Source organism: Palaemon carinicauda, chromosome 41, assembly GCF_036898095.1.
Source record: "Palaemon carinicauda isolate YSFRI2023 chromosome 41, ASM3689809v2, whole genome shotgun sequence".
Classification (NCBI taxonomy): Eukaryota; Metazoa; Arthropoda; class Malacostraca; order Decapoda; family Palaemonidae; genus Palaemon; species Palaemon carinicauda.
This window is the reverse complement of record NC_090765.1, coordinates 3,179,727-3,192,892: the sequence shown is the minus strand read 5'-3', so window position 1 is coordinate 3,192,892 and position 13,166 is coordinate 3,179,727. Positions and strand designations below refer to the sequence as shown.

At 45.2% G+C, this 13,166-nt stretch overlaps 1 protein-coding gene across 1 annotated transcript in view; it reads right to left on the bottom strand.

Moving 5' to 3' along the window:
* Membrin (golgi SNAP receptor complex member 2) overlaps positions 1 to 10,154 on the bottom strand; it is a 155,622-nt gene extending 145,468 nt beyond the window's left edge. The window contains exon 1 of the mRNA XM_068364602.1: positions 10,019 to 10,154. The gene's annotated coding sequence lies outside the window, so the exon portion shown is untranslated. The remainder of the gene's footprint in view (positions 1 to 10,018) is intronic.
* Positions 10,155 to 13,166: the final 3,012 nt, after the last annotated feature.

Here is a 13,166-nt window from a genome sequence, read left to right as displayed (position 1 = left end):
CATTCCCCTTTCCCTGGCAGACGCGCTGAAAGGCGTTTGCGGGGTGGGGAACAAGGCGATGGTGACCTGTCAATGTGATGTTCCTGTTGCTGGTCACTGCACAAGTGCGCAGGTGAGCACTGGCGAACGCTGATGAATCGGCGAGCGCAAGTGCCCAGAAGAGCATTGGCACGGAGTAAACCGCTGTGCAGCTTCTTTAAAATGCGCAGGATGTTGCTGGAGAGCAGTTGGAAGTTTTGGCACTGGAGACTGCTGATGCGCAGGCGAGTACTGGCGCGCAGGAGAACGAAGGCGTGCAGGAGAGTGCTGACGAGCAGGAGAGTGCTGGCGCGCAGGAGGTCGTTGGCACGCAGGAGTTTGCTGGCACGCAGGAGATTGTTGGCGCGCAGGAGATCGCTGGCGTGCAGGATAGAGCTGGTGCACTGGAGAGCACTGTAGCTGTTGTATAGGAGAGAGTTGGCGAGTAGGAGACCGAAGTTGCGCGCACGCTGAGGTTTCGGTGAGCTCTGTTACGCTGGCGATCGTATGTTGGATGATGAGTGCTGGCGAGCTGGCAAACGTTGCCCTCTGTGGCAAGGTTGCGCTGGAAGGCACTAAAGACGAGCAGGTGAAGGTGCACATATCGTCAGCGTTTTGGAGCCCCGACGAGCTGGAGAGTGTGGGCGCTCTGTAAAGCGTGACGGAGCAGGCTGGCGCAGAGATGTTGGTGAGTGCTGGTGCACTGTAGGGCGCTGGCGCGCAGCTGCACACTTAGGTAGGGCCTCAGGAGGGGGACCCCCCAGTGGGAACCCAGGGCTTTGGGTGGGGAAAACATACTGGGAAAATGGTATACCTGTAAAATGGTTAAAAAAAACTTTTCTTCTCTATAAATTTTCTTGGACGTATAACGGCAGAACAAAAACCATTAGGTTTAGGGTAAAACATTGCTGCTAACATGCGCAGCTCAACATTACCGTTTGCCAGTACATATGGAGCTTGATGTTTTAATTTTTTTGCAAGCGAAGCAAGCTCACAGCAAAGCTAGAACCATTAGATTTAGGGTAAATCATTTTGAAGAGAAAATATGTCTTCCTGCAGTAAATAATGTAATTTCATCAAATTTGACTTCATTTCAATTGCCAGTTTTGGTTAGTGTGTAGTGAGGAACAAAGTGGTCAAACTGGTTGTTCTGTTTGTTTGCGGTTGAAATGAAGGTGAAACTCGGATAAATCACATTATTTACTCCAGGAAAACATATTGGTTTGATTTTGTAGTGTCCTTATTTCACTAAGTATTTAATTGCGGTGAAAATATGTCTCATTTTCAGTATTACTGTACTTACCTTCAGGGTAACCTTTCCTAATAAAAAACCATTTCCCTATAGAAAATCTCCCGCTTCCTTCGTAAATGACACTTATTTTTGTCGCAAATAAATACTTGATTTCATGTCATGTCTATCTATCTATCTATCTATCTATCTATCTATATATATATATATATATATATATATATATATATATATATATATATATATATATATATATATATATATATATATATATATATATATATATATATATATATATATATATATATATATATATATATATATATATATATATGTATATATATATATATATATATATATATATATATATATATATATATATATATATATATATATATATATATATATATATATATATATATATATATATATATATATATACATATATATATATATATATATATATATATATATATATATATATATATATATATATATATATATATATATATATATATATATATATATATCAAAAATTTTAAGTAATTTTTATTTTTCCTAACATACTTACCAAGAATTACTTTCTTAGGAGAGTCACTTGGTGACCTCTTTCTCGACCATTTTTGGCGCCGAAATCCCTCACCCCGTTCTCCATACAGGCCTACCCCCGCCGCCACAGAATGCGCCCCGAGAGCAGGATTAGGGCAGGTCACTGCCTCTCTGGGCCATTCTCCTCATTCAGTCCGTCGTATAGCCCAACTTGGCAATGGAAGGATGGCACTTGGGGACGGAAGGGAGGGCCATTACCCGAAAGTAATTCTCGGTAAGTATGTTAGGAAAAATAAAAATTACTTAAAATTTTTGATTTGTTCCAACACAAATACTTACCTTCGAATTACTTTCTTAGGAGACTTATACTTTAGGAGGCGGGAGTGCTATTCTGACACTTGACTAGGCACGTAGGGCCTAGAGGGCTATGGAATGCGGGAGCCTATCAGAGTACGGGAGTGAGGGTAACTGCGCCACCTTACGCTATTATCTAAGATTTTACCTCTTAAAAATTCTTCTGACGATTTTCTCCGGATGTAGTCGTGAAGAATGTGTTCATCGTTGGGTACAGCCTCTGGCCTTACCGCTACACAGCCCGGAGGGCGGCCATGACTGTCCCAATGGAGGACCCGTCCAAGGATTTCCTTGCATAACCCTTGAGGTAGGGGGCATTAAAGTTTGACTGGTGCGACCAAGTACCTGTCTGTAGGATCTGCCTCACCGCCATGTTTCTCTCAAAGGGCAAGGGGGTGCTCAGACCCCTGATGTCATGGGTCCGGGGAGTGCCTGGCACTGCCATTTTATCCTCTTCATAGGTTCTAGCGATGCCTTGTCTCAGCCAGCAGGAAATGGTGTTCTCGGGAACTTGCTTCCTATTAACACCTGTGGAAACGAAGAGGTTCCTGATACCTGGTCGGAGTGAGAGAAGTCGAATGACAAACCATGTATCTCTCCCACTCTCTTATCGGATGCCAAGGCCAGCAAGAAGACGGCCTTGAGGGTGAGATCTTTGTTCACGATATCTTTCAAGTGTTCAAAGTGGGAGCGACACATCATCTTCCGGACCTTGCCTAAGTCCCACTGGGGCACCTTTCCCGCCTGAGGGGGGTAAGACTGCTCGAAGCTTTTGACAAGCATCGCTATGTGTCTCGAGGCCCCCCAGGACGATGCCCTTCCGGAGGAAGACTTGGCCTAAGGCAGCCCGAACCCCTTTTTATGGCTGGGATTGACCTCTCCACTTTGTCCTTGAGAAACACCAGAAAAAACTGCCATGTCTGGGACAGAGGCCTTAAGAGGTCTAATGTACCTCTCAGCGCACCACTTCGCGACGGAGGTCCATTTTGTCTGGAAGACCGCGGGTGGCGACTTCTTAGGAATAGAGACATTCTCTTAGCCGTGGAGGAAGAATATCTTTCTTTCTTCAGGAGCAGCTCTTAGTCTTCAGTCGTGAAGACGTAGGGAGAGAGGCCTGCCGAGGAGCTTGAGAAAGTGAGGCTGGTGCAGAAGGTCTGACCTGACGGACAGAGGCCACGGCGGTTGACTCGATAGGTCTTTTAGGTCCGCGAACCACTCTCTCTGTCTAGCCACCAGGGCGCTACCAAAGTCATCTGTAGGTTTCGAGCCACCTTTATTCTGCTGAGCACTTGTCTTATCAGCGTGAAAAGGGGGAAAAAGCGTACACATCCAGATTGTCCCACTTGTGATGAAAAGAGTCTTCTAAGGAAGCTTTCGGGTCTGGTACAGGGGAGCAATAGACTGGGAGTTGCGCGTTGAGGTTGTTGCAAGGCGGTCAACCACCGGGGAACCCCAGCGTTGAATGCTGAGCTTGGCTATTCCTGGGAGAAGGGACCATTTTGTCCCTACTATGTGGCCCATTCTGCTGAGGCCGTCGGCCAGAACGTTTTACTTTCCGGGAATGAACCTTGCTAACATCACCACTTGATTCCCTACCACTCAATCTAGATTCTCTATGGTGAGATCGCACAACTCCTTCGATTACAGTACCCTGCTTGTTTATGTATGCCACTACCGTGGTGTTGTCGCTCATCCACGCCACGGTGTTCCCCTTTAGCAGACTTGCGAAGTGTAGGCACGCCTTCTGGACTACTTCCAACTCCAGGACATTGTGTGGAGTTGCCTCTCCCCTTCCAACCAGGTCTCTCGTGCCGCTTCGTCGAGGGGAAGGCCTCCCCATCTCTGGTTGGAGGCGTCTGTGAACAGTAGTAACTCGGGAGGGCCGGTCCCGAAGGACGTCCCTCTGAGTGAGTTCGACTGGCAATGTCACCATTCTAGGGAGGGTCTCGTGTCTGGAATGACTGGGATTAGCACCTGCTGCGAACCCGTCTGTCACCAGAGGTTCCTGAGATTCCATTGGACGGAACTGAGCCTTACCCTCCCTTGGGGAACTAGGTTCTCCAGAGAGACCAGGTGACCTGTCAGCCTCTGCCCGTCTTTCGCCCTCCTGGGGTGTTCTGACAGGAACGGCTGACTAATGAGCCTGAGGTTTCATATCTTATTCTCCGAAGGGAAAAATTCTCCCCGAAAAAAGTCTAATGTTATTCCCCAGTAGTTCATTCCGGTGGAAGGGAATAGATTTGGCTACTTCGGGTTGATTCAGTTCCCCAGATCCTTGCAAAACTGGGGGAGACTTCTCCCTTGTCCCTCCAAGAGGACCTTTGAGGCGGGAAGAAGCCACCAGCCGTCCAGGTATCTGATAAGGCGTATGCCTCGTTCGTGCGCCCCCACTGCGACAGCCGTGTGGACTCTCACGAACACTTTGGGCGTTGTTGACAGACCAAGGAAAAAAGGGGGGATCCTGAATTGTAGGGACTGGGAACCCTATTTTACCCGGGGGAACTTCCGACCCGAGGTGTGGACCGGAATCTGGAAGTATGCGTCCTTGGGGTCGATGGTATCCTACAATCTCTCTCCCTCAAGGACAGCAGGACTGAATTCTGCGTGTCCATTTAGAAGTCCGTCATCTTGACGAACCTGTTGAGAGCTGACAGATCTATAACCGGTCTCCACCCCCGGTCGCTTTTACTGTCAGGAATAGGCGGCTGTAGACACCTGGCCCTGGGAGAAGAACTTCTTCCATGGTACCCTTCTCTAGCATGGACGACACCTCCTCTTGAAGGGCGGTCCTCTTTAACGGGTCTTTGGGATCTAGCCATTCTATCCGGTTGGCCGGAAAAATCGTGGGTGGTTCCGTTAGGAATGGAAGTCCGTAGCCCTTCTTTAGTAAGGACACTGTCCAAGGTTCCGCTCCTTGAGCCCTCCATGCTTGCCAATGACGCCTGAGTTACCCTCCAACCCGAGGGTTGGGTGGGGATAGGGGCCTCCCACTCTTTATCTTCTTCTAGAGGGGCGGCCTGACCTGTCTCCCCTAGAGGCGGGGTAACCCGACCTGAAGGAGCTAGAGGGCGCTGGAGCTCCCCTGCAGAGGGGCTGAGGCGTTGCGGACCAGGAGGAAGAAGGGGGCTTCTCTCCTCGTAGTGCTGGTAGATGCTTGGGGTGTCGCGGCACTATCCGAGACAGACCTCTTATAGGGTGGTCTCCTAGGAGTCGTAGGTCTGGGGACGTTAGTCTCCTTCTATTTCAAGACCTTCTCCATTATGGTTTCTAGTTCCTTCCGAGGAAAACAGAGACTCTCCCCCCAAGGGAAAGCTGCGAATGGGTCGCGTTTCCCTGTCTGGTGCCTTCCAAGACACTTTCGCCAGAACAGTGTCTCGCTTCCAGAACACCCAGTTATCTGTTAGTGTGAGAGACTGATATGTCAATAACCTAAGGGTTGAAGGCCTTGCTGGACAGGGTCCTCGGGGTCAAAGGAGGCTTCTACACCTCCCAAAGAGTAAGCCCACCAGTCCAGCCAAGAGGGGACGTTTACTAAGTCCCTCGACATTTTCTCCATCATGGAGGCTCCTGCTGGTGAGAACCAGACTGGGGCTGAAGAGGCTCTACTGTCTGAAAACGCCTTGACTAAGGATGTCCTGCTGACCCTCAAAAAGGCTTGACTTCCCGGAAACTACGTCCGTTGTTGCAGGTTCCGGTACCTGTGGTGTCTTTTGCAAAGGCTAACCACTCTCCTATAGACGGAGTCCTCCGTCAGGGATCGCTCTTCTCCGTCAGCCGAGGACCTGGATTTCATCTGCGGGGACGTCCGCACCAGGGGCCTGGGTTACCGCAAGCAACGCTGGTTCAGCGGGGACTCCCGTCGGCCCAAGGCTCTGGGTGCCGAGGATGCGGTTCCCGTGGGCTGACCCGACAGCGGGAACCGTTCCTTCTGACCCGAAGGCCGCACCAGCCGGGCTGGTTCGGCCAGGCCGCCCGACCAGCAGCGCGTTTCCCCCGCTGGGCGGGGTTAACCGTAGGCTTCGGGGACTTACGCTTACCTGTAGAGTCCTTTTTACCGCTTGATCTCGAGGCGCCAGGTCACCGGGCACTCCCCGGGAGCTTCGGTTCTGGAATACCAGGCACTCCCTTGCGGTGGTACCGGTTTCCCCGGCGGGGAGCTCCGCACCAGGTTCGGGGTCAGAACCGGCAACGCCGTACCGTCGAGGACTACTGTTCGTGTATTCTCTCCGGGGGACGCGGACGCGGATCCTCGTGGGCTGACCCAACGGAGGGAACCGTTCCTTTTAAGTCCGAGGGCCGAACCAGCTGTGCTGATTCGGCCAGGCTGCCCGTAAATAAGCCCGCTTACACCTGCGGGCGGGCTGGGGGACGCGGACGCGGATCCCCGTGGGCTGACCCGACGGAGGGAACCGTTCCTTTTAAGTCCGAGGGCCGAACCAGCTGTGCTGATTCGGCCAGGCTGCCCGTAAAGAGGCCCGGTTACACCTGCGGGCGGGCTGGGGGACGCGGACGCGGATCCCCGTGGGCTGACCCGACGGAGGGAACCGTTCATTTTAAGTCCGAGGGCCGAACCAGCTGTGCTGATTCGGCCAGGCTGCCCGTAAAGAAGCTCGGTTACACCCGTTGGCGGGGTGAACCGGAGGCTTCGCGGTCTTACGCCTGCCTGAAGAGGCCTTCTCGCATTTCTCCCTGCGAGGGTTATATCTGCGTCTGGAGGATGGCCTTCGTGGTGAGAAAAAACCCTGGGTTGTCGGTCCGGGGGACGCTGCAAGACAGACCTGGGAGGCTCCTTCTCGGCGAGGCCCTCGGCTGCAGAAGAGACTGAAAAATAGGCTAAGAGACTGGAGAAGAATTAGAGACATTTTCCCCCACATGGGGTCATCAGAGGAGACGTGGTCTGCTTGCACCAGGACTCCGTCTCCCCACACACTCCCGAAAGTAGTACTTACCTCGAACTACTTCTTAAGAGTTAACTTCTACACAATAAACCAACCTCGTCTCCTACTCTGGGTAGGAGAGGGTGGTAGGGAAGCTCAGCCAGGCGGGACGCCCGGCGCTAGTCTTCTTAGGCGAACCCTTCGTCGCCTACTTCCTCTTGGTGCTAAACCGCACCCACTCAAACTCTTGGGGAAGAGCAATGGGCACCTCCCCGCAACTGACTTACCTCGTCCCCTACTCTGGGTAGGGGAAGATGGCTGTATGGGGAATCTCTATTCGACGAGGCATCGGGAATTAAGTTGGCGAGGAGAGGCTCGTCTTCCTATGAGCCTCTTGGATGTATTCTTCCTTTTAGTGCCGAAGTGCACTCACTGCACTACGTTCCAGGACCAGTAGTCCTGACACGTGGTTGAAGAGGAACATAAGCTGCCCCTACACGGCAACACCGAGGATAAAGGGAGGAAGAATGATTTATGTAAAAAAGTTTTCCTTTCAGCTATCAATTCCTTGAAGAAAATCAAGGAATACAGTTCCATAACGCACACAACGCACGACACAAGCACTAAGGAAATGAATTAAACACCGGGTAAGGACACGGTTGAAAAGTGAACGCACAGGAACACTTGGGAAGTACACTGCGAAAAAACACAAGTCCCCACGGTGGGAACACGTGGATCACTAAATGCGCACAAAGGATCGAGTATAAGAGTACAGAGTGAGGTGTTCACTACCTCACGACCAAGGACTGAATGAGGAGAATGGCCCAGAGAGGCAGTGACCTGCCCTAATCCTGCCCTCGGGGCGCATTCTGTGGCGGCGGGGGTAGGCCTGTATGGAGAACGGGGTGAGGGATTTCGGCGCCAAAAATGGTCGAGAAAGAGGTCACCAAGTGACTCTCCTAAGAAAGTAATTCGAAGGTAAGTATTTGTGTTGGAACAAATATATATTTATTAAATAATGGGGGACCCTCAGTGGGAACTCGGGGTTTTTGGTGGGGGAAAACATACTAAGGGAACGGTATATAATGGTAAAACAAACCTTTTCTTCTCTAAACATTATGCTCTTGGATGTATAATAAATCCACAAAAAACTATACTAACCGTATATTTTTCATTTATTTGTTGACATTCTACGGGTTGGTTGTTTTTGCTCCAGTTCGTTTGTATGTACATACCAGTTTTAGATCTTCTGTGCATAAACCCCACCCTCCTTTATTTGTACCAATAGGATTGCTTGTTTCTTCGTAACCCCTCCCTATTTTTCCACACGTCTAGTATTTTTACCCGCGACATTCAAGTATTCTACTTGACCTAGCCCTTCTTATACTGCATGTACCCTTCCTTTTTTGTAATACCCACATGTACATATGTTTTCCTCAAGAATTACTCGTTTTCTTATAAACCCTCCTCATTTTTACCCATGATATTCAAGTATTCTTCTTGATCTGACCCTTCTAATACCGTATGTACCCATTCTTTTGTGCAATACCCACATGGGCATATTGCATTTTATCCTAACCATTCTTCTAATACTGATGTTTATGCAATACCCACATGGACATATTTTTTTACCCTAGTTATTCAAGTATACTACAAGTCTTCACCCCTCTTATAACGTTGTTATCTATTCGTTGATGCAATACCCACTCATATAATTCTCTTGTTTCCATACCAATTTCAAATGTTTTCTCCCTTACTAGAGCATTTCAATTTATTATCATTAAATAATATTTATTATTCTTTTCATCTGATATTTCCCCTCCCCTTTTCCTTATCTCTTCAAGTTCTTACATCAGTCCCTTCCCAAGCCTTTTTCCATGAAAAACCATTGTCCGTGTTAAGCCTTTATTTGTATTCTACTCCTTTCATGTGATATTATAGAACTTCCTATACAAACGAGTAATGGTTGTAGTTATCTGTACTCAGAAGACCCCAGCCTTTGACATCTCGACCATAAAGTAAGTCATTATTTTTACTTTAAGTTTAATACCTGGTTAGTGAATGTGGTTTATTAAAGTTACATTGATGTTAGCGTGTGCAGCTCAACACAACCGCTTGTCAGTACATACGGAGTTTGATGTTTTAGGTTACATTGCCCTGTAATACACTACAATAATACCAGTAAAACATTTTGAACAAAAAACATGTTTTCCTGTAGTAAAAAAAGTGATTTCACTGAATTTTGCTTCATTTCATCACACCAAAACAGAACAGCCAGTTCGACTAACTTCTGTGTGATGAAGTTAGCCAAACTGTTTGTTTGTGATTGAAATGAAGGTTAAATTTGGTTAAATTATCTTATTTACTACAGGAAAACATTTTCTGTTTGGAATGATTCCCTGACAGTAAGTAAAACTTTACAGTAATTTTCGATGAGGAGCCTTTATATATCAGTTCCTTGTGCGTTCATTAAGAATGGACATCAACTAACCTCAACTGATCCCCCAACCTCACCTACAAGCCGTGTCCTTACCTACATACGTAACAGGGGGCTAACGCCCTCTTCAATCCCCCCTTACACTGCCGCATTCTAAGTTAGGCATAATAATACGTACAAGTGGCCGCTATCATACATACACCTCTAAAACCAAAATACTGCATACCCAGTGCTATGTAAAGTAAGGAAAATAGTCCAAATCATGAATAGTCTTATGCAACATGCATGAAGAAATAACTTAGTGACAGCTAGGAGATTAATATCAAGATTAGAAATAAGAAATTTAATATATCGTAATTTCTGGACCAACAAAAACAGCTAGCATGTAGCAGTGTGCGGTGACAACGTTCAAATGCCTTATTATGTAATACTTATCCACTAGCATTATTTAAACCCTCTGATAAAAGTATGAGAAACAAATATAAATACAATTCACCATTTTGACAGACATATGACAATAATACCTTTACTTACTTTAGTCTCCTCTGTATCAGCTGATGTGATGTAAACAAGAATGACGTGTATTAGGATACATCAAACTAGTGGTGACAGAATCCACCTTCAGTGATTAGATTTTTTTTAATGCTGCTCTAACTTTTAAAATGTTGCACGTCGAATATGTCACGTAATAATGTTAATCAAACACATCTATCCTGGAAACCGAAGATCTTTTAATGATCAATCTATTCTTAAGAAACTTTTCAATTCCTTCATTCTACCTTGTTTTCAATATTGTTCTCGGTCTGTTAAATTTCTTATTCCTGGTTTAGATATCAATCGTTCATATTGTTTTCCTATGAATATACCAAACAATTTTTCATAATTTTTACTATCTGCTACATTCGGATCTTCTCAAACTATACCACCCTGTAAGTAATATTTGGATGCTCATTCAGTTAATTCTGTCTTGTCTTCGCCATCATGAGACTCAATACTACACAGCAGTCTAGAACTTCTAGAAGTCTTATTCCAGCTGTGGTCAGATTGTAGACGAATCTTCCTAATCAAACGGTTGAATCAGTGAAACTTCAAGAGTTCAATCTTGGAGTGAATGATTTTGTTGAACAGTTTAAAATTATATATCTATTTGAAAGCTGTTACTCATCTCAAAATATGTTATAGTCTTTATTCCTTACTCTTCATATATATCTTATTCATCTCCTTAATAATCAACGCGATTTAGAAGAATTGTACAGATAAGCTTATATGAGGACTATATTTGTGCAGATATAGTGTTATTGCATATTCTCTGGGTGGGTTGGGGGGGGGGGGGGTTTAGATTTTAGTATTTCGTGACAGTTTGAAAAAAAAAAAAACGGAGTTGATCATGGAGTGACCGAATAGGCTATGCTTTGAACGAACTGCCACTGACAGTATTCTGTCTGATAGCAGAAATGGTGCTTACTTTCTGTGCCTTTCTGTTTGTGAGGTTATTGTATACTAGTGTTTACTTGGTATACTGTTATTGTGTATTCTACTGTTGTTTATTGTTGCTTATGTAGGTTATGTGTTCTATTATAACTTGCATACTTTTCTTTTGTTTTAACCTTATGGTGCTGATATGGGTTCATGTTGAATAAACCCCAGAGATAAGGATTGCATTCATCACTAAAATGTCTTCAAAAAAAATAAATTCTACTGGCAATCAATGATGGTTAATGAACTTGTGCTATTGAGAAGAATTTTCTTCAATCTTCTTCCTTTTGTATTTAGGCTCTCTACTAATACTGCAGCCACCCCTTAAATGTTCTCTCCTACATTAAGATTTCTTTACCAAAACATCGGGAGATCTATTTTAAATCAACTAAACTTGTTGACAGTGGCGTACGCCATGCTCGTGACTTCACAGCATATATATATATATATATATATATATATATATATATATATATATATATATATATATATATATATATATATATCTATATATATATATATATATATATATATATATATATATATATATATATATATATATATATATATGCACAGCAAAGGCCTTACCCCGCCGTATGTTGGTTCTTTAATTAAACTATGTGAGTCGAGATAAATATTAAACTGATTTTAAATATAATTCTAATACTGCTGACTTGAAAGTAGCTTTTATTTCTCAGTACCAATTAAGGTCTGTTAATTTTAAGATATATGCCCATCGCACCAGCCCATAATTTGTTATTTAAACTCTTAATTTTTAGCAAGCCAGAATAGGTAGGATTATTGTATATATAAACTCCCTTAGAGCAGCAAGATTTATCTGAATAATTTGTACAAAATCCTGCCTCCTGTGCACTCCTTACGACAATATCTTGCCTTATCCTAAAGTCCCGATATGGCACCTCCACTGGGTTCCCTGCGCTTAAAGTCCGTCACCTGTTTTGAAAGGTGAAGCCAGGTGAGCCCAGCCCACACGACCCTATTGTCGCCCCATTCGTTCTCAAGACTCAAGCAGTGTTGACTAACTGACCTGGTCAGTTGATCTGCACCTCTGGCTCACCCCCCCCCCCAAAAAAAGAGAAAACCTTGACTCACACAGGAGTCCTGCCAGTTGGAGAGATGGAAAAGCACGAGCCTGATAACTCATAATTTGCCAAAAGTGAGGATTAAAGGGGTGAGCCAGTCAAGAGTGTAAAGTGTGCAACCACGGTCAACAGCCATTTGAGGACAAAGACGATATTCCCATGAGTGCAGGTACCAAAAAGTGGCCACTTAGTTTTCCCTCATTTTTTAGTTTAGATTAACTTTTAGCTTGATTAGGTTAACTAGCTATTACATATTTCGTGTTACGTGCGGTGGGATTGTGTGTACTAGTTTTTTCCATATAATTTTTTGCTTTCGAGACTAGCACAGTCTCCGGATTATATAGGCCACGTGTCCGACCTAAGTTCAATTATCAATTATTGCAGAAGACCACAAGTTTAATCAATCAGATTATAAGGACATCACTTCCTCCGTCGTCCAGCAACTTCTCCGAATTCTCTATTTTATTTAAATTCTCCTTTCGCCACACTATGGCTAACTGTATATATTTGTTCCGCTCCCTCAGAGCTACAATTTCATGTATTTAGTATTTTATTACCTATTTCTATTGACTTGTAATTCAAGTATTTGTGCGTGTGTAAAAACACATATTTTGGCGGTTAGTTCAAGCCCAATTGGCGCCTGCACGCATGCTACTTTTCCGTCCGCACCCTGTATTATATTCCCACGTATGTTTGAATAAACTGTCAGTTGTTGTTGGTGAAGCTTGTCTCACTGTCCTTACAACTGGTGACCCCGGAGTTGAATTAGCATCAGCGGTTTTGGCTTTGCCATTAACGGACTTATTACGGCCGTGCTACCTTCTTTTACTCCGTTACCTTAGGCGTGAGCTTCGGCCTTTGGTGCTCCCACACCTCGGTGCATGTCGGGAATTTTCGAACTGGCCATTCGAAAGTCCCGCCATTTGACATCAGAACGTTTCGTCAAATGAGGGAAGGCTGGGTGATCTCGCTGGCGAAAGACTGAGGTTTGATACACGACTGTATTGGGACCTAAATCTTAACCACCTGGTGGGGAAGGAGCGAGTGTTATGAAAATTGTCTGTTTATAATATATCAATGATGAATCTAACGTAAAATTGAGG